General features: G+C 36.1%; 1 protein-coding gene across 19 annotated transcripts in view; it reads left to right on the forward strand.

Annotated features, from left to right (window-relative positions):
• The window catches only part of LOC100117353 (kinesin-like protein KIF13A), a 1,179,147-nt gene that overhangs the window by 576,440 nt on the left and 575,118 nt on the right, over nt 1–27,589 (forward strand). The gene's annotated exons all lie outside the window — the stretch shown is intronic.

Raw genomic sequence — 27,589 nt, forward strand, 5'->3', positions numbered from 1 at the left:
ATTGTACCAAAGAGCAAAAAACGAGTAAGTGATAAAAACAGTTTTAATAATGCCATTATAACTTATAATTCACTACCAAATGAGCTCAAGGTATTAGATATAAGCAAAATCGCGGCAGAAAGTAAACTTAAGATTTAGATTAAAACCAAAACTTAGTTTTTAAATAATTTTAAATTTGTTAAATTTGTTAAAGTTTAAGAAAATATAAATAGTGTTTGTTGTAAGGATCTGATAAGGAAATCATCTTTAGTTTTAAGTTTTTTTGCTACATACCAAGCTTGTACATAGGTAACTTAGTTTACCTCTACAAGGCTTGCTAGTATGCGTATTGGTAATGTATACTATGTAAGCTATTATCTTGGTTTAATAAATAAAAATTGATAAAGGGAAAGGGAGGAAGAAGAAAGGGAGATAGAGAGGAAAGAATGGGGAGCAAGATTCGAGCAGGAAAGAAAAGAAAGGAAAGAGGAAATTAAAGAAATATTAAGGAAGATAGAAAAAATGGAAGGAAAAGAAGAGAAAAACAGAAGTAGGGATACACAGGCGAGGGAGAGCAAAGAAAACAGAACGCGAGTCGAAATAGTTGGAGGAAATGGTTTCTAAATAAATGTGGGGTTTTACAAAAAAATATTATTCAAAAAAATTGTCTGGATATTTACATAAAATTTGTAACTTTTTAAAGTGTTTAAACAATTTTTGTTGATTATTTTCAGAAAACTTTTTTGAATAATATTTTTTTGTAAAACCACACATTTATTTGGAAACTATATGTGTATGAAGCATATCTATTTGTATAAAAGTGCCCTTCGAAGCCCAAATCTTAAGTAAGTCTGCAGTAGCTGAGAAATGGAAATTCTGATTTTTGGCCTTCGAAAAAATGTGATAATATGGCACATATAAACATTGTTTTATCTTTTTTACATTATACCTAAATATAGTCTAATTCATTTTTTAAACAATGTAGGAAAAATATAAACAAAAAATTGAAATTTTCATTTTTTGACAATTTAAGGTGTATCCGTCCCCTTAAGGAGGACGTGGACACAGAATGGGAAAATTCGTAGAATAGGAGCAGAATGCAGAAACTGCGAAGAAAAAGGTTTTATGACACGCCATGCCACGCTCGTGCAAAAATGCACTCGCTAAATCTCGGTTTACGCATGTTGTATCATAAAATATCGTACGATACTAGGGGGGTAAAGGAATTTCACTCTCGTGGGGACATTCCCCACGATAATGTACCCACGAAAACAGGTGAAACTACTTTACCGCACTAGTGTCGTAATATTCTATAATTATGAGAGAAAAGGCAAAGCTACAAGGGGCAGACATTTTCATAGACCATAATCCAACATGGAAAGAGAGACGAAACAAAGAGAAACTAAGAGAATACGCGGCAAGAGAATAGAAAGAGGAAAAAGGTTAAGATAGGGTATAACAAACTGTGGATTAATGGGGTAGAATACATATGGAAGGAAAGGGAATAGGCGCTTTTTCGGAGAAGGAAAAGGTTAGGAGAGGCAGAGAAAAAGAGAGCAGGAGAGCTTAAGGATAATTAGTTGGAATGTAGCGGAAATAAAGGGAGCGGATAAGAGGACCTGGGGCTATCTAAGAGGGTTTGATGTAATCTGTCTGCAGGAAACATGGCTAGAAGATAAGGAAGAAAATTTCTACGCAAAGAAATTTGGAGGTTACGAATTCAGATATAAAAACACATAAAAGGGAGAGAAAGAGGGAAAGTGAAGGGGGAATATTAATGGCGGTAAGACTATGAGAGAAAGTAGAGAGAATAGAGTGGATAGAAGAAAAGACAAATGAATTTATAGGAGTAAAAATAGTAGAAAGGGGAGATACATGGTGGATAGGTATGACATACATGAGAGAGGAAAAGCAAGAAAACTTTAAGTAGATAGCAGAGATGACGGAGAACGCTAGAGGTGAGAAGCTGATATGGTTCGGAGACATGAACACAAGAACGGGATGGAGGAGGAATAGATGAGGAAGGAAACGAAGAGAAGAGGAATCGAAAAATGAAAAGAAAAACAGAGAATGGGAAGAACTACTTAAAAAGATAAGGGAGATGGGACTAAGTATAATGAATGGAAATACTGAAGGGGACGAAACAGGAGAATACACGTACATAGGAGGGGCAGGATGCTCAGTGATAGATTATGTGACTGCCAATGAAGAAGGAAAAAGAGGAGTGAGTAAAGTAAATATTATTTACAGGTTGGAATCGGATCACAATGCAGTGGAAATAGAGGTCGGTAAAACGAACTGGGGAAACGAACAAGAGGAGGAAAAAACACAGAAAGTGCTATACGGACAGAAAGGACAATGGTCATTTCCGAGAAGAACTGAGTAAAGGGGAATAGAAAACATAATGGACAGAATTGAAAAGAAAACTAGAGAAAGCAATCAGAAAAAAAGGGAAGCGGCAGGAAAAGAAAGAAAAACCCATGGTAGGATGAAAAATGCAGGCTCAAAAAAGCAGAGATAAGGAAGCTAGGCAAGGCGATTAAGAAAGGAGCAGGAAGGAAAGAATACGTCAAAGCGAAAAGAGAATGGGGAATCCTAGTAAAAAAGAAAAAGGAAAAAGACAGAGGGGGAGAGAAAGGAGGCGCAGTCGGAGCTAGAAAGAGTAGAGAAGAACATCCAGTGGCAGAAATGGGAAAGTGAAGTTAGAGAGTCAAGACAGGCGAGAGACGTAAAAGAACTAATAAAACCACAGGCTGAGACACCAGAATATCTGAGGAGAAAAGAAAACGCAGGGAAAAAGGACTTGCTATGACAGCAAGATTCAGAATGGGCAATCAAGCAAAAGGCTACAAATACTGGTTGAAGGAGGAAGAAAGAATATGCAGGTTATGTAGAGAGGAGGAAGAGGCTTTCAAACATATATTTACGAGATGCAACAAAACAGGTAGCAGAGAGAGCAACTGGAAGAACATTTTAAACGGGGAAATGAAGAGCCTGGCGAAGCTACACAGAGTAATATGGGTAAGGAAGGAAAAGGAGAAGGAAGAAGAAATTTAAAATAAAATATTGGGCGAATAGTGAAAAGAGAAAACGAAAGAGCGTAAAGAGCAATCAAAAGGGAGCAAGAGCAATAGAGAGGGAGAGAAAAAAACAGACAAGGAAAGATAGAAAAATCCAGACGAAGGAACGAGTAGAGCGCAGGGATATTTGGAGAGCAGGGGAGACGAGAGGAACAGTGGACGAAATAAAAATCACTAGGTATGGACAAGAAAACGATATAGGCGGGAAGAGGAACGTGGACAGGGAAAAGGGAAGCGGAACAGAACAGAAAAAAAAAACACGTGGTGAGTCACAGAAAGAAAGAGGTTAGCAAAGATAAAAACAAGTAGTGAAAGAAAAAGAGGTGAAAGGATGGAAAATAAAGGCGAGATTTAATAGAGAAAAAAGAGAAACTCTGGAAAAGAAAATGCAGGAAGTGAGAGAGTACGTGTAGTTACTGAAGGGGAAGATGAAATACATGCAGAAAGAGATAGATGAGATGAAAGAAGGGCTTGCAGGTAAGAAGAATAGAGTGGAGTCGCTAAAGAAAAGGCAAAAAATGAGAAGTTGAAGAAGAGTATTAGAAAGAGGAGAAGAAAGAATTCTAAGAAAGAAAAGGGCTGATGCTGCAGTATATAGGAAAGGGGACAGCAGGTGCAAGGTGTGGGAGAGTGGTCTGATTGTACACTTGAACAACTGGACGGAGGAGGATTCGATCAAAGACTGGCTGGAGAATATCATGGAGGGAGTGGAATGGGAGATGGAAGATACAAGGACAAAGGACACGAGAAAGGTAATTTTTAAGAGAAGGGAACATATGGAAATAATATGGGTAGGAGGCAAAATCGGACTGAAGCAGTGGCTGTCCTTCGACGAACGAAGGGCCAAGGCGCTCATAATGAGGGAGAAGAGAAGGAGAGAAGAAGACAAGATTGAGGAGGGTGAGGTTTCACACAAAAAGGAATGGGTGGCCGAGATAAACGGCGAACTGTATAAATGGGATTAAAAGAAGGAAAGAATCATAAAAAAATGAAAAGGGATAGAACTGGGAGAAGAGGGCAGATATAAGAAATGGAGGTCGGGGGAGTCTGAGGAGGAGGAGGAAGATTGAGAAGTAAGGAAGAGAGAAGAGAATAAAAACACACACACATAGAAATGCAACAGAGGAGCACCCCTACACATACGTACAGTATACCTATAAAACAGGTATAATAAACAAGGCACAGTATAGTTTTAAAATCGAAAAAATAAATTGCTGTAATTAAATTTTGAATATCGGGCAACTAATTAGGTACTAAAAGAATAAAAGTTATTGTAAAAAAATGATTTTTTAACTTTAATAACAGTTATAAACATTCATTGCACATTTTACGTACTTTTACCCGAATCGCATTATTGAAATCGTAAAAAATTTTTATTTCATCATTACAGGCGGTTGAAAACGGTTGAATAATAAACGATATGAAAAGTATAAATTCAGATTCATTCATATCAGATTTATAAAATAATTAGTTTAAACAACTTTGTTTATGCAAATTACTACATAATTGGAGTTTTAAGAGAAAACCATGTACTATAAGAAGTTTGTTGGGGTCGCTGATTACGAATCTGACCTCAGATTTGCAAATTAATTTGTTTAAACAATTTCGTTAATGCAAATTACTACATAATTGGAGTTTTAAGAGAAAATCATGTAGAATAAGAAGTTTTTGAGGTCGCTGGCTACAAATTTGAGTCAGCTTTGCTAAATAATTTTTTTAAACAAATTCGTTGATGCCAATTACTGCACAACTTGAGATTCGTGAAAAGCTATGTACTATCAGGGGATTTTAAGGTCTCTGATTACAAATCTGTCAGTATCAGATTTGTAAAATAATACATATAACAACTTTATGCGAAATACATTACAAAATTCAGTCCTTTATTTTTGTTAAACCAAAATCTTGCGTACTAACAAGGACATCGGAGTCGCCGATGATAAATCTTATATCAATTTTGCAACAGAATGCAGCAAGCTTTAGACTCAAATTTAGCGAAGGCGAGGCAAGCATGAGAAGGGAATAAATAAATTTAAAACGGAAATGAATAAACCCATTTAACCTACGCTCTCTAAGCTCAATGAATTATTTAAACTACATCTCGGCACATCGAAGAAAGGCGAGCGAAGCAAGTATAAAATCAAAAACTTAAATGCATAAACCGAACTACCCCGTACTCTCTGAGAGTAATTATTTATTTTAACAACACTTCGGCCCATCGAAGGAAGGCGAGCGAAGCGAGGATAAAACCTTAAACCAAAACGCTTAAACCCAGCTACCCCATGCATCCCAAAGGTCTTTCAAATAACACCTCGGCACATCGGAGGAAGACGAGCGAAGCAAGTAATAAACCAAAAACCAAAGTGCTTAAACCCAACTACACCATGCTCCCCGAGAATGATAATGTACTTAAAAACCTTTCGGCACATCGGAGGAAGACGAGTAAGTGCAAAAATTATCAAAAACATAAACTCTTAAACCCACGTACCCCACGCGCTGCGAGTTTCCGTACTCGGCACATTGGAGGAAGGCGGGCGAGAGGGATAATTTAATCTTTAACTAAAATCTACCTACCATACGCACGGCAAGTTTATATAAAAATCAGGAACTCTTAAACCCACCTACTCCATACACTGCGAGTTTCCGTACTCAGTACAGCGGAGAAAGTCGATCAATTGCGAGAATTATTGTAAGCAAGCATGTATACAATACGTTGTAGTTGTACAATAATTTTTACATGTACAAGCTATTGTAATCGACATTAGTCGCGCATTTTCTATAAAATTCTTTTGGCGCGTGGATAAAATATGAATGTATGCTTTAAAGAAGTACTCTTGAATCATAAAATTTTGAACAGATGTTTACATAACTGGTACATAATTGGTTTTTCTAAAATAAAAAAACCGCTGCCAATTCATTGGCACGTAACTTCCTCCAACGAAATTTATTGTTCCAATAAATCAAATATTGTTTTAAAATACAGTATGTGAATGCTATTTTAAATATTTCTAAGCTTAATTATTTTGCTATAGGAGCAATTTTCTTATAGCAAAAGATATATAATAATCAGAAAAATCCGATCAAAATCTCTCAAAATCGCGAAAAAGAAGAGATTGATAAAAGGATAACTCTGTAAAAATAAAGTTATCGTATTAAGAGAATAAGATTGTAATCTAAAAAAACTTACGTATAATTTTACTATAAAAAAACAAATATATATTGTCCGATATAATTCTACTCTCAAAACAAGTTGCATAGGGACAATTCATAGGGAGGGACTTTAACGACGTGCAACGACACCCCTATAAGAGGAAGAAAAAGTTTTGAGAAAAATCAGTTATTACATTTTAGCTCTTTACTTGAGAACCGCTCGACGAAATCGTTTAAAAATTTAGAAGCAAATAGCTTTTTTTATAGTGAATTAGCAAATAAAATTTTGAAGCATTTGATTACATTGTTTTAGAGATATAAAAAATTAAAAAATTTTCAAAAAAAATTGAAACCTTGATATCTTAAGAACCATAGGGGTTTGAAAGCTGCATCATGAACTTAGCCAAGACACATAAAATATCTACTTTTTCCCGAAATCTCAAGTGCAATAAAGCCTTTTTACTTCCGTAATCAAGGCACAAAAAAACTCATTTTTTCGATTTTTTACTGAAAAAATAAGTAGTCAAATAACTTGAAATTTTAATGGGATATAGTTTGACACGTGATCCACCGACATTTTTCGTGAGGTTATGATGTTTAGTTTCAGAGATATGAATTTTTAAAAAAAATCGCCTTTTTCATTTTATCTGCCGAACAAAGCGGTCAATCCCGAGCACCAAACGAGAAAAAGTAGGTAATTTTATTCTCTTTCAAATGCATATTAGCTGAATTGTTTGTAACAATGGGATGATTGAAAAAAACGCAAAATAGTGTTTTTCAAAAATAAAAAATGGCCATAACAAAATAGAAAAATAAAAAATAACTGTTTTTCCCGAATTCAGAATCCAAAAATATACATGCATGTCAAATTTTAATGATATTGACGGAGTAGTTCCAGAAATATTACGGAATACATACACACACATACACACACGCACACACACACATCCATACGGACATTTTCTAAAAACACGTGATTTGAACTTCTAACACACCAAAAAGTATTTTCTAGAAGTTTTGACGAAACTCAAAATTTTACTATTACAAATTTTGAGTTTCTTCAAAACTTCTAGAAAATACTTTTTGGTGTGTTAGAAGTTCAAATCACGTGTTATTAGAAAATGTCCGTATGGATGTGTGTGTGTATGTATACCGTAATATTTCTGGAACTACTTTGTCAATATCAATAAAATTTGACATGCATATATATTTTTGGATTCTGAATTCGGGAAAAACAGTTATTTTTTAATTTCTTAACTATATTTTTTTATGGCCATTTTTTGATTTTTAAAAAACACTATTTTCCGGTTTTTTTTCAATCATCCCATTGTTACAAACAATTCAACAATAATGCATTTGAAAGAGAATAAAATTACCTACTTTTTCTCGTTTGGTGTTCGGGATTGACCGCTTTGTTCGGCAGATAAAATGAAAAAGGCAATTTTTTTTTAAATTCATATGTCTGAAACTAAACGTCATAACCTCGCGAAAAAAATGATCTCAATGGGTCACGTGTCAAACAATACCCTATTAAAATTTCAAGTGATTTGACTACTTATTTATATTTTTTTTTCTTTTTTTCTATTTGTTTATAAACTGTTTATAATACGCAATAACAATAAGAAATATATATTATTATTCTTATAGTACGTAGGGAACCTGTAATGTGTAGCTACCATTATTTATAGTTTTATGCGTAACGAAAAAATACAATTTTAAATAAATTTACATTATTTTATTAGTACGATAACGTGTTCACAATTACATTGAAACGAAAAAATTAAGCTTAAGCTTAAACAAAATTAAATCAAACTAACATGCCATCCCAGCCTCCCGATAAACATACGCTACTTTCAGTTTTTCTATAGCAACGATGATCGTGTCGGCGCGGTCTACGTCATTGCCTTCTATTTTATGCACTCGGGATCGAGTCCTATACGCGACAAATTTTTTTTTCTTTTTTCTACTTGCTGATAAAATATACAGTATACAATAATAACGCAATATGCCATTCTGCTTCTGCAATCATATTTCAATTTAGGTAAGTATATAACGGTGGGCCTGCAATAAATATAGGTATGATTTACTTCTCAATCGTTTATTGAAAAAAAGTATACGATGAAACTTCTTGAATTTTAGGAATTCAAATTAATAATTTTTTTTAGTTTTTCTTATTGTTATTACGTATTATAAACATTTTATAAGCAAATAGAAAAAAAGAAAAAACTTGCTGATGCTCGGACTCGAACCCGAGTGTATAAGAATACTAAGCAACAACGTAGACCGCGCCGCCACATTCATCGTTGCTATAGAAAAACTGAAAGTAGCATATGTTTATCGGGAGGCTGGGGTGGCTTGTTAGTTTAATTTAGCTTTGTTTAAGCTTAAGCTTAACTTGTTTGTGTCGGTTTAACCATAATCCGTCTAAAAAATTAGTTTTCAATTATGATTTTTCGAAAATTTTGGATTCTAATTTTTTTACACTCATGTTGTTTAAACATTCTTTTTAATCCAATTGTTCCGAACGTAACCAAGGGCTACTAAGGATAATAGCAAGTGCGGCGTATTTATTCTTTATTAATAATATATTCTACCGATTTGTAGTTTTAGCGAACGTTCCTCTTTCATTTGGCTCTCATATGCGCGAATCGACAAGTCGATTCGTGGCTTTAGGCCAATACGGTTAGAAGTGGTTTTATAATTATTTCTAGACTGCCACGACCTCAGTAAGGAGTTTACTCCACGAATTTTGAAGGTCACTTTCAGTGCGGAGAGGCTAAAGAGGTAAAAGCTGCCAAGCTAGAGAGTCGAGTGGCGGGAGGCGTTCACGCAGGCACATGACTGGGTGTGTGTAGCTATAGATATAGAGGAACGCCCGCACTGCTTCGAGTCCCTTTGGTAGTCCTCGCGAAAAAGTCTTTGTTTTAGCGGGCCTGAGTTTTCGGCGGCGTTTAATGAGTAGAGCGTCAGTTCTCGGCGACAACTTGTGAGAGAAGGTCACAATATCATCAAGTCATAATATCTGATCAACAATGATTTCATAGCTTATTTTTGAACCTTGATGTAGTCTTGTCCCATACACCAATAATATGCCTGAATAGTTATTTGGCGTTGGTTGAAACTACCGCGAGATGTGGATACGCAAATTCGACAGTCGCGGTTTGTCACTTTTCCTTCGCCGCGTCAGGCGCGGTGAAGCTAAGAATATATAGCGACTCTCCCTTTTCCTCCACTGCCGCTGGATGCATATACTTTCCCTGCGCTCCTTTTCTAGATGCGTATAGTTCGATCTCAGACCACAAGTGGCGTCATGATCGAATTCGCCACGCATTTTTAACACGGTATCGGCAATCTCTCCTCTAATCCCTGGTGGAGTATAAGCCAATCTTGTAGCAGCAATTTCTCAAAAATTTCTTATCAAAATTAAGCAAAATTGATCAGATTGCCGAAGAATTTGTTAATAAGCTTTAATATAATAGTGAAATTTTGTAAATGTGAAACAGTGAAGTAAGGGGATATTTAGCTTGCGCAGATTCTAAAAAGTGTAAGCATTAGAAATTCTATTGGTCTCCCAATTGTCGCAAGCCTTTTCCTTAGTGGTCTCGCATTCCACCAAATGCAATGATTTTTTGAATATAAACTGGTATAGTTGCAGCACAGAGATCACAGTTCTTTCTCACAAGTCTAATGTAGAAGTTCTCTAAGACAAAAAAATTATAATCAGAATATGATCAGACAAAAGAGACAGCACGACAGCCAGACCACCAAGTATCGCTGTTGTCAAATTATACCCATGGTATTCGGCTTGAACAACTCCTATGGGAAAATTATTCTCATTGGACAGGAAAAAACCTCATTCGGCTCTGATGACTTCGATCCTATTATCCGTCTAAGTAATAACGAGTTTTACCATTTGTGGCTTCACCGTTAAATTTATGATCAGCTGCTCGGATCGTGCGTTTGAATTGCAGGAGGATGAGGAGACGACAATGCGTAAGGATTCTTGTGAGTCTAGGCCGTAAAGAATACGTAAGCCTTCGCTAGTATTCTAAAAAGAAACCTTTGACCGATTAAAAGCATTGTCTAAAATAATAAATTATAGAATTAAGTATTTATCAAAGGCTAAAAAAGCTATAGTAGTCATTGTGAAAAAGTTGAATTAGTTCATATACTTCATATAATGTTGTTTGTGCAATGAAAGATTTTGATGTATCAATCAGATAGATAAAATATTAAAAAATAAAAATATACCTTTAGCTATAGAAGATATTCGTATTATTATTCAAAATTTATTAATTTATGTTTATATAATCTAGTTGCGTACTTAAATACAATAATTGTAAAATGTATATATACTTCTACTTACTTACTGTGTTATTCTATTCAACACTACCTATTCAGTAATCCTTGACATTTATTTTAAGTGAATAGCTACTTCTTAATTTTAACACACACACACGCGCGCTTACGAACCCAACATTTGGAAGTTCAAAAATGTCTCTTAAAATCAAGGTCCCTTGGGCTAGTAACGATTTAAGGAGTAGGGTATATGCGATAAAGGATAATATGCTAAGTACGCGCAGAAGAGGGTAGTAGTTGTGGAAACCCCCCACACTAAGAAAAACTAAATAAGCTTATTAATTAACACGGGTTGTGAGATCCTTATTAAAATCTATATGTGTATATAGGTTATTCTCTATCAAATCAAAAAAACCTACCAATTCTTTGGCACGTAACTTCCTCCAACAAAATTTATAGATCCAATGGATAAAACATTATTCAAATATACAGTATATTAATGATTTTCAAAATACTTTTAATCTTAATTATTTTACTGAAGGAGCACCCGTCACAAATCAAATCATATCATTTTCACAAAAAAATTCAAACTTTTAAAATACCATAGGGTTCTCATAACCTAATAAAATCATAAGTTGTCTTAAAACATTCTGAACTTTATTTAGCGAGTTATAAGGTTTAACAAAAATAGTAATTTTCAGTTATACTGGGTATACAGGCTGAGAGACAAAGAATTTAAATGCTAATATCTTTTAAACTAAACGGTTTTATAGGTTGCAAAAAAAACTTAGCTGAGGTAATCAAAAGATCAATATTTTCCCAAAATTTCAACTTAATTAAAGCCTTTTTACCCCCGTAATCGTACGACATAGAAAACCTATTTTTTTTTAGTTTTCGATTTTTAGCTCAAAAACTAGTCATCAAAATGGTTTAAAATTTGTACAGCAAATAGATATTATCAGTTTTTATTGTCATAAATTTGTTCAAAAAGTTTGACTATTTAGTTCTAGAGATATTAATTTTTTTTTAAAATTACCTTTTTTATCATAAAAATTGAACGGAACAGTCAATCTGGAAAATCTTGCGGAAAAAAGTAGGCAATTTAAAGCTCTTTTAGATATACTATTGTTGAACATATTGTATGAATCATATCAAAAAAAGTAAAAATATTTTTTCAAAAATCGAAAAATGGTTATAATATAGCCACAAAATGGTCAGAATCATAAAAATAAATGTTTCCCGAATTCAGAATCAGAAAACATACAGGGTGGGCCATTTTAATCAAACCAGTCTAATAACTCTTAAATTAAGCCATGAACAGAAAAATTGTTCAGATGAAAGTTGTCCAGGATCAAGGGGGACATCTTTTTGTGCAATTAGTTTTGATCTTGAACTCAAATTTCAGACATTTGAAGGTCAAATTTTTTTTAAAATAGGAACCCCTATTTTTGATAGCAAATTCGGAAAGAACAGGAAATTTTACGTCCGAAACGGTATTTCAAAATTTTTTTCATGACCTTCACAAGGTCATTTCAAGGTCAAATGTTAAGAAATACTGTAATTGCTATTTAATCGCATTTTCTGATAGAATAATCGTAGTTAATGTACTTTTATGATTGAATATTCAAACCCAATGTGACAATGACCATGAAAATATTTACCTTGAAAACAAAATAATTCCCTAATTTCAGCGCTACCCCGGAACAACGACGTGGACGTATTAGGATTATGTTCCCTTTGGGGTGTTTTTTTAACGTGAGTTCCCTCGCCTCTCACTGGGGTGCTTGTTTACTGTGAGTCCCCTTGCCTCTCACTAGGGTGCTTGTTTAACATTTGTTAACAAATTTTTAGTGGTCAAAAGTAAATTTTGAAGTAAATATGATAATTTTAAATATCTGAGTTCTTAATGGGAGTGGGAAATGATACGTTAAAAATCAATGTTGTCAATTCATTCACGGCCGAAGCAGAGTCAAGTAAAAGTTTAACGTTTCAAAAGCGTAAAAAATGGTTAAACAATAAAGGTAGGATGTTAAAAAATACATTATTTAAGATAAAATATTAAACAGCATTTTGCTTTTGTAATATTAAAAAAAATTTTTAATAATTGTATTTGCCAAAGTGTATCATTTCCAGTTTAGATGTTTTTTTTAAGTTGAATTTCTTTAATCTAATATGAATTGTAACGATTGTTCTCACGCTGTCTTCAATTTAAATCACAATGTCTTAACGTAAGAAAATAAGAAGTTACAAATTTGATTTAAAAATTATACAGTTTGAAAATTCCTCCTTTTTTTGTTGTCACTTTCTTATTTTGGTTTAGTTTCAATTTCAATAAAGAGTGAATGTAAATAAAATAGTTTTTCTTATTATAAACAAAATTTTCAACATGGGCGATTATCAATCCAATGAAATTGTTGATATGATAATGATCTTAGGCGAAACCCAAAACAATGCCAGAGCCGCTGTGCGACTCTACGCTGAACGCTTTCCTCTAAAAAGGCGTCCTACTCACGACACATTACTCAGATTACTTCGAAGAGCTCGTGACGGACATCTTCGTCGTCAACGCAGACACCACGAATACAACGAAAATGATCCTAATGTTATAGCCGCCTTAGCAGCTGTTCATCTCAATCCACAAATTAGTAGTCGACTAATTGAAAGAGAAATCGGTATACCACGAAGAACAGCATTGAGAATTCTTAATAATCTCCACTATCACGATTACCACATAAGATTAGTTCATGAGCTGAGGCCACGCCATTTTCTAATGCGTATTAACTTTTGCCAGTGGGCTTTAGGAGTTTTACAAAATGATCCAGATTTTTTCAGATTTGTTATGTTTTCTGACGAGGCTATATTTCGCAGTGATGGTCAATTAAATAGGCACAATAGTCACTACTGGTCACCTGTAAATCCCCACTGGTACAGGGCTATTGACCATCAAAACCGATGGAGTTTAATGGTGTGGTGTGGGATAATTAATGGTTACCTGATTGGGCCATATTTTTTAAGGTCAAAATGTTAACCAGAATAGCTATTTGGCATTGCTCAGAGATCGACTGCCAGAGCTTTTAGAGGATGTTGACTTTCGGACGTTTCGGACGTAAAATTTCCTGTTCTTTCCGAATCTGCTATCAAAAATAGGGGTTCCTATTTAAAAAAAAATTTGACCTTCAAATGACCTTGAAATTTGAGTTCAAGGTCAAAACTAATTGCACAAAAAGATGTCCCCCTTGATCCTGGACAACTTTCATCTGAACAATTTTTCTGTTCATGGCTTAATTTAGGAGTTATTAGACTGGTTTGATTAAAATGGCCCACCCTGTATATGCATGTTAAATTGTATTACGATCGGTCGCGTGGTTCCAAAATCATAACGGTATACGTACTTATACACACACACACACACAACACACACACATTTATCCGCATGGACATTTTCTAAAAACGTATGATTCGAACTCTTAAACACCTTCAAATGTGTTTCTACGAAGTTTTAGCGAAACTGAAAATTTTACTATTACAAAGCTTCCTCTGGGAGAAAGCAATACAAATTTTAATATTTGCCCAAACTTTAAATAAATGTTCTCCATGGTGTCCTTAAATCTTATAAAGATTTTTAGCATGATCCCTTCATTAGGTTTTAATTTATTTTTAGTTAAAGCTGGGATTTTAAGCAATTCTTGCGTTTTTTGCCTATTATCAATGATTTGTAGCTCTTTAGGGATGCATTTCCTTTTTGAACCACTGAACAACTTTTTTTGACCAATTTCCTGAATTATATTATATGTGTTAATAAAATGTGTTTTTTAAAAGCTTACCAAAGTGTACTACGATGCAGCACTAATAAAAGCACTTCTACTGCTTCGATACTTCAAATGCGAAACTTATATTTTACTAGAACTTGAATACTATATACAAAATTTCATATTTAGAATCATTAAAAATTTATACAATTTTCTAATTCTGCAAGCGACATAGCAGCAGAAAGCAAAATACTTAACTCTCACTGGAACAAGCATAACGTTCATAAGTTCGTATTTATCTATAGGATTTTTAACTTAAGTGTGACAATCCAAGGCAAACTCCGAAAATTCCTTTCGAAATATATTGATTATGCCGGAACCATGCGCTAGAGCTATTCGCGGCGTAGTATGTATTATTTAACCTCTCATATAACTTACTATACCCAATGCTAAACTGACACAAAAAGGGAATCGGTAAGAATTTAGTTTGAGAAATAATATATAAATTTATTTTTATCTTAATTCATAAAATCTAAATTATCTTACTAAAGAATCAATTATCTTAGAAAAATACTATGGTAAATTATAAGGATGGTATTAAAATCTTCAAAATAGGATGGTTATGCCTTAGCGTTAACAACGAAACAAAAGACATAGCTGACAGATTCATAAAATGTATACAGGTCAAAAAGTAAATTTAAAGTTTAATAGGTCATGGTGCTTTTTGACGGCACAATGTATGTATACATACTCATACTTATACTTGTCATTGATCATTGCCATTTTTGAAGCAGTAACCACTATGAGCCCGTAATGGCCCACCAATTTACAACACTTTTCTTTAGATGTATAAGTTAGTGGATGTTATAAGCCATACTACCTCTTAAATAATATTTTTTAGTTTCTGTAATACATAAGTAGTATAACAACGCGGATACGGGACCCCCCCCCCCCCACCACTCCACCCTCAGCACACCTGTGCACGTGAGAATATGCCCCGCCTCTACCTGTGCAGGTGAGAATAGGCCCCGCCCTCATGGAATGTTCTAGAAGCTTTTGACGTCATCGCTAGGCCTACCACCCCCCTGTGCAGGTGAAGCCACTCACCTGTGCAGGTGAGAATCGATAAAGAAGGTCACTGCAGGGTACCCGGGAGGCTCGTTGGGGCTCCGGGCGGTAAACTCCAGTGTTCCAGGAGTCCGCGCACAAGGTCGAGTCAATGCGTGGAATATTCTAGTCAGGCTGACGTCACCGGACGACGTGCAACTCGTCGCATCTTTTCGTCGACTCGCGGATCAAACCTGTTATTCTTTCTTTATGCGCGCTTATTCGTTATATATACTCTCCTCGGATAGCATATACGCATCTTCTCTCTTATTTTTTCTTTATGCGCGCTTATTCGTATATATTCTCCTCTGATAGCCTATACGCATCTTCTCACTGCATCAATAATTGCTGCGTATTATCGGCATATATATCTGTCTCTTTCTCTCTCTGTCTCTCTCTCTGTCTCTCTCTCTCTCTAACTCTCTCTCTCTCTCTCTCTCTCTCTCTCTCTCTCTCTCTCTCTCTCTCTCTCTCTCGAGCACGTATCCCAATACTGCAAACTGTATTGTGCGTAATATTGGGAGCGCTCTCTCTCTCTCTCTCTCACATGCTGCATCACAGGTCAGACGGCATCTACGCAATGCATACCAGCAGTAGCTAGCCGTATGGATCAAGTTAGACGTGAGCACCTTTATCTGTACGCATCGACGGCATAATAAGCTCGACTGCAAAGTGTGACGAGAGCCGTGCGACGGGGGTGATTGCGTCAGCGGTTAGCTGCATGGTGGCTTCGGAGGGCATACTTCCTGCTGACTCCAGGAGGCTGCTCAAGGTGTGCATCTGACACCGGGAGTCAGCTGCTGTTGCAGGCTCCAGGGGCAGCATATTTCGGTATACTCCGGGTAGCTTACGAGGGATCCGCTCAAGCTCAGAGGCAACGCATTACAGAATTTTCTGGGAGCATGGGATCAGGTTGCATGTGTTTTTCCTTGCCAAACGTCAGCCCGGTGAGCGGTAGCTGACAGTCGCTGCAGTATCGGGTTACCCAGCATTGTTTTTTCGCAGGTCCGTATATCCAGCGTAGTATGTAGCCGCGGATATTTTGTCAAGTGTTGTCTTATTGTCACTGCTGCGAATCACTTTCGATCAAGTCATCTTTCGCTAGTGATATTCTTCTTCTACGAATGCACGGCTCTTTTGAAGACGATTCGCATGAACGTCGCAGTGAATATTATTATTTTCTGCGATAACGATGTATTTTTCACTCACATTGCGGCTCTTTTAAGATGATCTCCCATGAACGTCGCAGCGTATATTATTATGTTTATGCGTGTGCCTTATTTTTTTCACCGCTGTGAATTTGCGCTTCACGCAGTCGAATCATCTGTCACAACGGATATTATCTTTCTTTGAAATAGTCTTACGAGCGCGCTTGGATATAAGCATTTTGTTATTATTCAATTGGATAGTTTTACATTTTTCTAAATAGAGGGGGACCCATTAACGGGTTGCTATAAAAGCCAGCGGACTGACAGAAAATGAGCAGTTCGACTTTTGAGTAAATACCTTACACATCGTACTATATCAAGTTTACTTTAAGTTGAAGTATACGAACTATGGATTTTGAAGAATTAAATAAAGTTGGTCAACACGCATATCTGCCAACGAAAAAAATTTCTGAATTAGAAGTAGAAAAAAAGTTTAAAATAACTAAAATAAAACAGTTGAAAACAAAATTTGGAAATAAAATTTCCGTTGAATTAGATGATTGTTTCGGTATTTTTGTACCATCAAGAGTTTCAAAATATTTAACAGATAATCAAGATTATTTAAACAAGTTATTAGCTCAGTCTCAAGAAGGAAAAATTTATTTACAATATTTTGGTGGTGATACAAATAAAGTACAATTCGGAAATTTTTTAAATAATCATACGAGCTATACTAGTATATACTCATATGTCATCTCGAACACGAAGAGAGATGAAACGGCGTGGCGTGTCGAATTAAAAAAGAGGAACGCACAACGCTACACAGCATATTGTTTATGAAAACTTTTCCTCTACCGTATACTACCATAATACTGTCTACGTGACCCTTCGAGTATATAAAGTCTAAGGATCATCAGAGAGACCATAGTTCCAGCTCATCCACTCTAGCTAAGACATCTTGTCACTTCTTCTGTTAGCTGCATTCTCTCTCATCGTATCCGAGTTTCTACGTTTCCATCGTATTTAACAGTAAGTATCAAGATATTGTTTTATTTTAAAGATTTTTGAATCTATCTTATAGTAAACAAAAAATCACGCCGATATTAGCGCAGCTTGTTTGCTTTAACGAAATGATACTCGCAAAAAAATTATTATACATAGATTTTATTATGTGCAATGTGATAAAGCAAGCTGACTCCGCTGCGTGCATCCATATTTCACTTTAAAATCATAGAAAACGGATATCTTTTTTAGCTGTCATTTTTAGTAAATACCTTAAACTTAATTAATACTTATAAATAATATTTTTATTGCAGGAATTAGAAAAATGAGCAGCAGCAGTGGCTATGGAAGTAACAGCAATGCTAGCGGGGACAACGGCAGCTCATCCAACGGAGAGTATATTTTTATACTTCCAAGAGTTCGAGCACCTGCAGAATGAATTAACCCTACTCCTGCTGAACTGCGCTCTATTAATTTGGCTATAGACCAGTACGATGATGACACGTTTGAAATTTTCATGGTCATGAGATCCATACCAACGCATCTGCTGAAAGTATTCAACATTTTTAGCTTTCAAAAAGTGTCAAGTTTACCAAATAACTTCTAAATTAAATATATTCAATAATGTAGTGCAACGTTTTGAAATGTTATGTGTAGTGCAACGTTTTGAAATGTTATGTGTAGTGCAACGTTTTGAAATGTTAAGTGTAGCCTTTTGTAGCAATATAACCGCTCTTGGAAAGTATTACAGTGGTTAAATAAAAATAAAAGAAACAACAAATAACAATTTTTGTACACTCGATGGTAGTGGATTCTCGTGGAATGTTTGTGAAATGAAGTAGCCTTATTGGTTAGTTTTTTTTTGTTAAGTCAAACCCTCTGATTGGAGCATAATTAAAAAAAAAAAACTTTCCGTAAGAATCCGCTACTACCGAGTGTACATAAATCCTATGATTATTCCTTCTCCTAATGCATGTATTTTTATTTTTAATTATTTGAAATTTAAAAAAAAAATTTGATGTTAAATTTTTTATTTTAATTGAAATTATTTTTAATTATGCTTATGCTATTTAAATTTAAGTTATGATTTTTTTAATTTTAATGTTGACTTCAAATTTTTAAATTTGGGTTTTTTAATCGTTTAAAATCTTTTATAGCTATCGGTGGCATAAATCCGCTGTCACAACTATCCATGGTATAAATAGTCTATCATTCTACTGTGCTGATCATCCTCGCAAATATTGAGACAATTGTCACATAAACGTGATACAAATGTTCATGAGAAACAAAAGTTTTTATCCACTATTGAGTGCTAACTGCACGGTGGAAAAATGGACTGTTTAGGACGCGGATAGGTCTAACAGCGGATTTATGTTAGTCAGTGCTATAAAATAGCGTACGATACTCGTAGCATAAATAGTCTGATACGGCGCGGCGTTTTAGCTCCCTCGCCACGCTCGGATGCTAATAAACACCGTACTGTAATGGGTTATTTATGCTACTTGTATCATAATATACTATTGTATCTAAAACGTAAATGATTCAAGAAGTATAATACGCTCTCTATATTTATATATTTTTCTTTTGCTTATTTTACAGCATGTAGAGGGATTAGCTACAGGTTTATAAAATAGTAGTCACAATTAAAATAAATACATTTATTTTATAGACAACATCTCAAGTTTTTTCATAAGTACTGGTACAATAATTTTGTCCGTTCTTTCAATCCTTAATTTAAAACGCTCTCGATCTCGGGCTGCTTGCTCCCACGCTCCACGACGTGCCTTTTTATATGCATACACCCATGTACACATTAAATGAACTGTTGGATTTTCTTGAAAACGCACCTCCTTGTTCATGTTGCTATTCATTTTGAGCATTTAGTTTACACTGCACACAATCTCTTTTTAAAGGTGGAACTTCACTCTCAATTGAATTGTGCTCTCGATAGCGTAGACACTCCAAAATCTCTGAGTCCTGCTTTAGGTGCTCTGGCAGCTTATCCCAAGCTAGCTCGATACTATTGGCGGCAAATGTTATGAGGAATTCTTGTGGTAAATATGCAATATCTCTCAGAGTCATAAATGATAGGTTCTCTGTGCGATAAAATTCTCTGAGAGATCTCTCAAAAGATGGCGTATTGTCGTGATAAAACTTTTGCCTTGAACGCTAACTTATGGTGTGGGCACAGTGGCTCCAAAATATCATATTTCAGCCTTTGTAACGAGGGAAAGCCCATTTCACCCATATCAACTACGTGAAAATTGAACTTCTCGAGTCATTGCTTCTTCTCGGCTCCTTTGACGTACACAACACTCGCGTTATGTAGAACAGTTTTCAAGACATTTTCCAGCTCCTCGTAGGCCAGATCCCCCGAACTCCATGATAACCCGTGATAACGTTCTAGCCAGAGATTTTCAGACTTGTACTTGGCTGTGAGTCTACGCCAAGGTGTGGGCTGCTTGAAAAAAAAATACCAATGTCTTGAGTTGAGCATTAAGTGGAACTATGGCAAGTTCCTTGACGACAAATTCCTTCACAGGCTTTCTGAATCCTTGTACATCGAGCACGTACTCCATTTTGACTGAATGCCTACGACAAGCTGCTTCTCAATTTATACCATCTTCTCCCACCACCCTTTAAACAATTTTTTTCACATCTCCACTCATAGGGTTGTATTCGACTATGCGATCGTGTAGGATGAGACAGTATGCAGAGGTGCCAACTGGAATATTTGCCCTAGCCTCAAATTCGAGACGTACATCAACTGATGCTTGCTTAAGTGACTCATTTTGTTTTGAGCAGTCAATGACAATGAGAGGGGCATACGACAGATAGTCGGCTTTTTTCAGCATTGGTTCTACCTCTTTGTTGTAGTAAGCATTTTGAAAGTTGACATACATATCGTAGAGTAGAGCATACTGATTATTAGTAATGTTGAGATTGAGATTTCCGTAGGGATAGTGTTGAGAGTTGAGAAAAAGTGTAACGTTGCTTATATTGCAATGATCAAAGCGACTAGCATTGGCTGTTTTTCGTCCATTGCGATTTGTCTGGAAACCAAGAATAACAAAGCGAGGCTTCTCCAGCTGATTGGCAGTCTTGACAGTCCATACGTGTTTCGATGTACTGGGCAACAATGGATACTCGTATAGCTCCCAGCTACGAAAACTCATGGTGATAGGTCTATCCTTTTCCAGATGATTGAGCAATTTAATTTTATGTTTATCTGAAAGCACCACATATGGCAATAGCCATTCAATTTTGGTGATTTCAACTTGGTAATCCTTGTAAACATTTTGACCAGACACGGCTACTTGTGTCTGCACAATAGAATTCACATCAGAATTTGATCTTGTGAGAATAAGCTCTTGTTTGGCATTCACAACAATTTTGCGATAATCTTTGGCAAAACCCAGAATCATAATAAGTGGAATTGATACGTCAAAGTAGCCATTATCGTCAAGCCGTTGAGTCTCTGCAATGTCGAGCCAGCCTGCATTTTCAATCGCTGAGCTCTGACTAGGGTTAAATGATACGAATCCTTTCATGAGACTTATCAAGCCCACATTCTTGCATCGATCAATCTCTATGGCGTTGAGCTCGTAACGAATTTCAAAAAGATGACATATGGCGTTGTTTACAAATCGCGTGCCCTCGATAGCAGTGCCATCTGGCTTTTGCAATTTTCCACATATATGTAATGAACTGCGCGAAGGCAGCACACATAGATCTTGATGTTGTATACCAATGCGAATTTCATCGCTGTTATTGAAATTCGATAAAGTATAGGGCTGATGCGCATGAATCTCGTAATGCGCAACAGATTCGTCAAATACGACAGGTGACTGTATGCTTAGCACCTATTCCATTTCGCTGAAAGCAGCAAAATATTACACAATATTTTTTTCCAAGGACAACTCTTAAACCTAGACTTTAGAAACTGTATGTTTTGACGTGTTATCGCTTTCAGCACTCGTCGACGACTGATCGCTCGACGGCATGGCATATTACTATTATAGCCTTTACCAACTTTAGTATTGTACACAATACCCATAATGCTCAGACTGATTTGATGTGTAATCTAATTGTTATGACTTCACCACGAAAATTAACTAAATGACCGTCTTGATCGACGATGTGCAGCTGCAAGTTATTTATAGTCTTGACGGTGACTGGTAGGTAAATAATTGGTGATGGTACTTCGATAATCTTGTAGCCTGGTGAGACAGCTGGAAAGAATTCGTGTATGGTGTGTACCTTATGCTCATTTATGTATGCCCCAGATGTAATATTACACTCGACGCGTAAAGCGTTGATCTTGAGAATGGTTACTGGCAAGTCGGATTAGTAATCAGTATTTGGTGACAATACGCGACTCGTGAAACCCAACAATTTGACGATAGAATCGACTGGCTGGAAATCAATCGATCGATTACACTGGATCATGCAACGAAGGGTGTTGTTATTCGGCTTGAGTTTGAGGATTATGCCTTTTGGTGTAAGCGCCTCTTTCAGACTCTTCTCAATGTCTTCAATCTCGTAGCTGCCTGTAGGCAAAATTATCACTTCTCCTCCCACGTAAAAATTGTTATTGCCTGTATCGATGTTTGGTATTGAATTGAATGTCAACAACTCAACAAGTCCGAGAACGTAACTTTTGTTAGCTGAAAGTTCAAGCGGTGGAAAATATTGAGCTTCCAATACAGCTGAAGTTCCAGACAGGCTCAGTGTTAGTGAATCTTCCATGACTACTCGAACTAAACTGACTGAAGCCGAAGCAGAACCAACACTTATATATCATTCAGAAGAAATTTTAGGCAAAGGTGCCCTCAGTTGTAGCTATTGTAATCTTGATAATGCTCCTGATTGTACTTGACTCTGCTCACATTCCAATATTCCATAAGATCCCCAGGTGGCTGTAAATTACCAAAACTGTCAAAATACACTACATGGTTGCCTCGTTTTCGATAGGCGACCCAATGCGTGCCTGGTCCATTTTTATGATCGAGATTGACAATTGCTGATTCACGATAGTGTGGTCCACTCGCTGGTAGTGCATTTCGCATGTAAACACCCCGAAAATATGGGATTTTCAGGATGCTGACATATTTGAGAAGGTCAGCGTCAGTTAGTGCGCGTTGCGGCAATTTGAAGTTTTTTTTTTTTTCTTAAACCTTGCCCACGTTTCAGGTACATACCATAGCCCTCGTCAGGTTTCAGATAGAGACCTCGGCCACCGAGCGCAATAGCTTTCATTGTTTTGTTATGTCTTTGGCTTTCGTTAAGCTGTCGTTTAGCGGCACTAGCATCGTTCACTGCTTTAGCGATACCAGCAGCGCCACCTGCTAATGCACCTGTTGCACTCAAACCGGCAAATATCGGAATGAGAAATGGTAGGAATCCCAATGGTTTAAGGCCCATTCCAAACTTAGATTTTGCTTTCATGGTGCCTGCTATGGCGAGAGCAGCTACTTTTTCACCAACTCCTGCGTCTGCTGCTCGGACTCGCTCCCAGGCTTTTGCGGCTAAAACCTTATCTGCAGCGTTTCTTGCTTCAACGTTTTCTCGATTCTGTGAGTAGGCAATATCGTGCTCCTTGCAAGCTCTATCAAGAGTATTGATTCCAGGATCTCCTCCAAATTTAAGGTTGGAGATAAGGTGCGAGTGAGCAAAATGAAGCAAGTATTTGAAAAGGGTTATACACCCAACTGGTCGACAGAGATTTTCACCATTAGTCAAGTTGTGCCAACGTATCCAGTGCCAACGTACAAGCTGAAGGACTATCGAGATCAACCCATCGCTGGAGGTTTTTACGAACAGGAATTGCTTAAAGCCAAATATCCAGATGTTTATCTCGTGGAGAAAGTATTGAAAAAACGAGGAAATAAGCTTTATGTAAAATGGTTAGGGTTCGATAATACGCACAATAGTTGGATAAATAAATCAGATTTATAAATAAATGTTTACAAATTGTCTTTTTATTCTAACATTGTATACAATTTATTCTTAATCTGGCTGCATAATCTTATAATGGCCCCAAGGTAAAGTATCAGTTTCACCTCGTAGCAAGTACCTTTTATCATCGTGTGGGCTTAAAGCTAATTTTACCGGTTTTTCACTAAATACATTATGCGTGTGAGAACGAATAATGCATTGTTCACGAGTCTGTGTAGACATGTTCTGTAAACACTGTATGTAATCGTCAAAAGTTATTGAATTTTGTACTACAGCAGTTTTCACGCCTTTTACTTTTTTCACCTTGTCCTGACCTTCCACTCGAATACTGTACATTTTACTGCGCAAACCAACAAATTCAGTTATTATGCGTCCGTTGCACTCATCTTTCATTAAGCCAACTACTTTCTTGTTTGCCACTGGCATTCCAAAGGTATTGTTCTCCGAATAGTCCGAAGTGTCAAAATGTTCAATATCCCGCTTCATAACTTCATATATATCTATATTACGTAATTCGTATATTAAACTATCCGTGTCTGTATACAGCAGCTTACAATCACCACCGAACTGTTTTTTCATATAATCATAGTGAAAGCTATATACTAACGTTTTTGATAAATCAAGTACACAGAGTCCAACATAAATAGGTTTATCCATATTAACTTCAGTTTTAGTCAGTTCTATAATTGTCAAATTTTTCATCTAGTATGCTGCGACTGTGAAAATTAGGTTGACTAATAAGAGCTTCAGCACCGTACCTACCGTCCCATTTGGTAACTATTTTCAGGTCAACTCGCTTTCTCACGTTTTCCATAAGCAAATACTGCATTATTCATTAACTTGTAAAGATTTTTTTCAAATTCATTTTTTGCTTCTTTTCTCATGCTACTATTCAAATCTATATACGCTTTTAGCCATGGCCTCTGATTAAACTGTAAGACTCTATGTATTCGTTGAAGTTGCAATCCATTAGCCAGAGCTTGCTTTAAATTTCGATAATGCAAAACATATCGCGTGTAAAGTCGTCATGAGCTTCGAGTACGTTGAACCTGGTGGCTTCATGTGCTGAGGACATAGAGGCAAGTCTCTATGATCGTCGTGAAGCTGCTCTGGATACTCCAAGTCCACTTCAAGAATGTAGCCAATTGCTGATTCATCATCTACGCTGGAAAAGTCGGTTTGACTGATTGCTGTCTCTGTCATCCACTTAAAGCCTCCATATGGTAGTGATTGTTGCATTGCCCATCCATACAGATTATTAACATCATAATAGATTAAATATTTGGAATATTGATCAGCATCATAGTCGGTACCCATGTAAATGTTATTCGCTCGAGAATAGCGGTTACAGCATTGGCTTATTCCTCCTCTTATTCCACGCTCAATGAACATTACTTTGTCAATGTCAGTGAGTAGCTCTAGTTCAATATTTGTATATTTGAGCATTGCGTCTCAAGTTAAGCCTGGTGCTGTATAATAGTGTGCTGGATCTAATCCGTATGCTTTCAGACAGCTGGTGCGAAAATTTTCAAAAACTTCAGCTAGCAGCAGTACATCTATTTTCAAATAGAGGTCTGAATATTGACCCAAGTTTAAAATATTGAATTTATTCCAAATATTTTGTGCGTGTTTATAATCTTCATCTGAAATGTGACAGTTGTTTAATTTATTGTAGAATGCATCTTTTGGCGGTAGCTCGGAAACGTTGTGTTTTTCCAATGAATTCACATAATCGTAAGGGAAAACGCCTTTTCTCCTTAGCAATTGATATTTCTCTTCAGTCAGCTGGTTATCTTTGTTAAACTCTTGCTTGAGGATATTCACATCTTCGAGGTAAGATGACAACTTGTCTAGTGACGATGCCATAAATCGAAAAGAGTCGATAAATTTGAAATTGATATCACTACCATCAATGTGTTTCGTAAATGATATAAATTTCTCCTTATTTATAGGCAGTAGGTTGACTCTACCAGGTATACATTGAGCAATATCTCTGATTAAAAAGTATGAATCATATCCAGTCAGGTTGTGAAAGATCACTGGAACAGAGCGAGAATCTTGATATTTCAAGTTACACTTCTCATGGGCTGCTCCTCGATATCTGAAACACATTTACGTATAGTACTTGTCATCGGGGCGCTATTGTTGTTATTATTATTATTATGTGAAAATATTACCTTCCAGTGAGATGGCAGTGATCACGTACTCTATCAAGCTCCAGAACTTTCTCACAAATGTGACAAGATGTAGCTCGCTGGAAAGACTGCGCTTGCTCCCAAGTCAATGTCTCAATAGGTATGGGACACCAAAATACTGTTTCAATGTTTTCAGCAAGTTGTAAAAGCTCGTCAACAAACCATTTTGCAGGATTAGGTCCTCTATAGCTACGATAATACGAGAGTGAATTATCGTAACTGCATTTCATATAATATCCTATGCTAAAAGCTTCATGCTGTTGATAAGCATTTCCAACTTTTATATCTTTGAGGATACATTCGAAATCAGCGTAAACTGCAAATGGTACTCTTTCTTTGTTATTGAAATTTTTAAATTGCAGAATCGAATTTTTGGTATTTGGCAAGTTTACTCGACATTTATTTAGTAGTGAGCAATCACGTTCATGTGCCTGTAATTGTGATTCAGTTCGGAAATAATGTAAGCATCGATTACAGATGTATAGTTTAACGTGTTGTCTTGATAATTGTCTGGATACTAAGCGGGACAAATCCTTAATCCAAACGTAATGATAAACTATAAGATTGTCATCAACCTCCTCTTTCTCATCTGCATAATAATTTTGTGCCAGCAAAAGGTTAATATGAGTTTCTTTTTTACATGATGTCAAGTGCGTTGGTACAACTTTGAATGCTCCTCCATTTTTTTTTAAAGTGTAAACATTAACCGTAATACCACTTTGTTTTTCAAACTTAGATATATGTTTTGGCAGCACAGGGTATTGTAGATCTCTGAAAATCGGGTCGTTTTCATAAGCTTTATATGATGATACCCTATCAGAATGTTTCTTTGGATGTAATGCTGAAAGAATAGCCCATTTGAAACAGGCATCATCGAAATTCTTCACGTTGACACAGCTTCTTTCCTTTTTATTGTGTATGGTAGTTCTACATATGAACTACCACTCAATGCATTATATTTATTAATGTGCACACATAGATTAAGAATTGCTCGAAGTGTCCATCCTGAGTCACGTTCCTGGAATTCTTCCATATCTCGCTGGATAGGCTGCTGAACATTTAAACTAAACCACTGCTTGAGATTGGTATTTTGAAAAATAGCTTCAGCCTTTGTGTTGAAATATTTTATCTCCGTAATTTCTTTGTCAGCTTTGGTGATGACGTATCCAGCTGTCAATATAGTATACACTTTCACAGCAGTCTCTTTCTTAAGAGCAGTCTTGATTCGGCTTCGAAATAAAACTTGAGAGTCTTTCATAAATGCTGCTATATCTAACTGTTTCAAGTTTGTAATCACTCCAGATCTCATACGATTGTTGAATGACCTCTAAATCCTGCCATTTTACTCTATCACTTCGTCGTTCACGCACACCTTCACCACGTTTCAGTAAACACTTTAGCTTGTCCTTAAAGCCCTTGAGAAACGCGATTGTTGATAGGAACTTTTGTTTTTCGGGGGCACTTGCAGCACTTTGAAGCAATAGTCTCAAATGTCTTAAATTTTTATTATTAAGCTTTACCCACTTATCCACTTTTTCAGGGACGTTTCTAGAACATTGAGCTATAAGCCCATAGGCTTCTAGCATAATATTCACAAGCTCCTTGCAATCGTACGCAGACATGATGATCACTCTCTAAATGGTATGAATAGAATGAAAAACAATGAAGTCGCTTTCCTTTTATAAGGGCAGCAAAACAAGCGAAAATCCAATGTAAATAAGTTTTATTATACACGCACTTATTATTCAGAAAAATAATTCGTAGAAAATGAATCATCTTGAAAAATAATTGAGGGTGTATGTCTGATTCATACTATGTGAAATGTACGCACGAATTTTCTAGAGTATACGCAATCCGACACCCCCGACTGATGTCTGCGCATCGTGATCAACATGTACATAGCTGTATTTAATACAAGCAATAAT

The sequence above is a fragment of the Nasonia vitripennis genome, assembly GCF_009193385.2.
Source record: "Nasonia vitripennis strain AsymCx chromosome 4 unlocalized genomic scaffold, Nvit_psr_1.1 chr4_random0004, whole genome shotgun sequence".
Lineage (NCBI taxonomy): Eukaryota > Metazoa > Arthropoda > Insecta > Hymenoptera > Pteromalidae > Nasonia > Nasonia vitripennis.